The sequence below is a fragment of the Lissotriton vulgaris genome, chromosome 3_1 (assembly GCF_964263255.1).
Source record: "Lissotriton vulgaris chromosome 3_1, aLisVul1.2, whole genome shotgun sequence".
In the NCBI taxonomy this organism is placed as follows: domain Eukaryota; kingdom Metazoa; phylum Chordata; class Amphibia; order Caudata; family Salamandridae; genus Lissotriton; species Lissotriton vulgaris.
This window is the reverse complement of record NC_141689.1, coordinates 1,481,389,057-1,481,391,319: the sequence shown is the minus strand read 5'-3', so window position 1 is coordinate 1,481,391,319 and position 2,263 is coordinate 1,481,389,057.

The window sequence follows — 2,263 nt, the reverse complement described above, 5'->3', positions numbered from 1 at the left end:
TGTATTGGAGTTCCTCTGGGTGCAGGCACCTTCAGACGTCCGCTAGTGTTTTTGCCCCTAAAAAGCTGTGGATCCATTTACGGGATAGTGGCAGGTCTTTCTGGGGCCAGCGATCTAGGGAATCTGAAACAATGGAGTTAAATTCCCCCCAATAAATAAACGCCCATCCGGAAGACCCAGGAGAAGGTCGCCGAGATCAATAAAGGCATGTGTATGGAGGCCCGGTGGAATGTATACTGAGACCAGGTTAAAGCTGGCTCCCTCCCAGACACCAGACAGAGCTACAAATCTCCCCAAGGATGCCCACCCCCCGGGAGCCAGAGCAAAAAGCACAGTGAGCAGCAAGGTGAAAAACCCCATCACGACAGGGCCCTACAACCGTTGCCCAACAAGTGGGTCTCCTGCAGGAACACAACGCCTGGTGCGTGTCATTTCAGGAATTGGAGAACCACCCCTCTCTTTATTCTGTACCCCTGCCCATTCACATTCCAAGATAGCAAGGTAAGTTTCTGTCTACTCATAGTACCCATCATTTGGATATAAAGGTGTAAGATGCCCCAGGGAGGAGCACATCAGGGGGAAGATAAGGAAGGATTTCTTTACACTGCTAAGCACTGTGATCAAATAGAGAGTTACTAACATCTTGTCTGCTGCAATTGATATCTGAGTCTGAAAAGACAGGACATGCCTGGACAGCAACAATACCCAAGCCAAAACACAAATACAATCCCCTCCCACCCGCCCCACAATCCCATTATGCATTCCCTGAAACCCCCCTCCATGCCTCCCTGCTCGGCGGTAACAAAACTGCCCGCCCCCCAACCTCGCAGAGTGCCTATCACCCACCCTTCCAAAAACCGACTGGTTTCTGCAGCCAGACCAAGCACCTAACTCTGAGAATTTTGTAGTACTGGTATTAACATTAATAGCCTAATGGGCTTACACTAAAAGCATCAGTAAGGGCCCTATATACACCCACTGCTGTCCACATATTTAGCAAAGGAACAGGCAAAGTTTGAGGAAGTCAAATCAACAAAGCCATCCATGGCATTTTAGTTCAATACGACAAAGGTCTAATGCATTTGACGGAGTTTACCCTATTATCACAGCCCTCAGTTTAAATGGAATCAGTCAGCCACCCAAAGGAAAATCATACAGACCAATTATTCGGCACCACCCGCTGCCTCTTTCCAATCAGGAAGTGGTGATCCACCACCTGAGGCCCGGGCATCTCCATCCACCCTCACGCCCCGGGCCTGATTATTGCGGCAGCCCGCTGTATGCCAGCCATCCAGCCAGTCTCATGTCTCCTCTGGGCTGGTGAAGAACAAGGATTTCCCCTGCGATTCTACCCTCAACTTGACCGGAAACACCATAGCATATTTTAATTCCTTGTCTCGGAGCTGCGTCGCTGTCTCTGCACCTTGAGGGCTAAGTCGGTAAGAAAGTGATGCGACTATTTTGGTATTCCCCCGGCGAGGCGGACCTGGCACAAATAGATCCGCCGATGGCCCCTCCACTCGTTCAGGTACCCCAATTATACGGAGGTTGTTGCGTCTGGAGCATCCCTCATAGTCATCCAACTGCGCTTCTATTTTCGTAGCGTGTGCTTGTAGCTCCTCCATCTTTTTCTGCAGCTTGGACGTGTCTTCCACCAGGGAGGTCGCCTTGATTTCGACGTCTTTCAATCGCGAGTTCATTGAGTGCATGTCTTCTCTCATCAGAGACACTGCGGTTGGCACTGTGTCAATACGCGACTCCAATGATGTGCTTACGGTGGTGATGGCCTCAGGAATATCTTGTAACATTGGTTCCTTCTGTTTCCAACCAGGCTCAGATTTGTCGGTCGTGGTTGAACCTCTTTTGGGGCTCGTGCCGGGGCCTCACTCTCAAGCATACTACGTCAATATGGGCTGGAGAGTTACCTACGAGCTGCGTCCCCCCACCATGGCGTATGCAGATCCCTACCGGGGCTTACTTGCGGTTGGTGTCAGGCACCATATGCAGCAGTCAGCAGTAGAGCCACCAAAGTCAGCTTTTCTGAGCGATGCAGTCCAATGAGAGATGGAAGCACGCTCCTGATATCCTGCGTCTGGGATCCTTTTTAACACCAGGGTGTGGGCTAGCGTGGAGTACATCTGCACCGGGAACGCACCTCGGTTCTGCTCAGGAGGTGATGGTGGTAAGGAAAGGAGGTCCACCCCGCAGGGGTGTGCTGGCAGGCGGCAGTGCTCTCCTGAGCTGCACCTATATGCTTATGGTA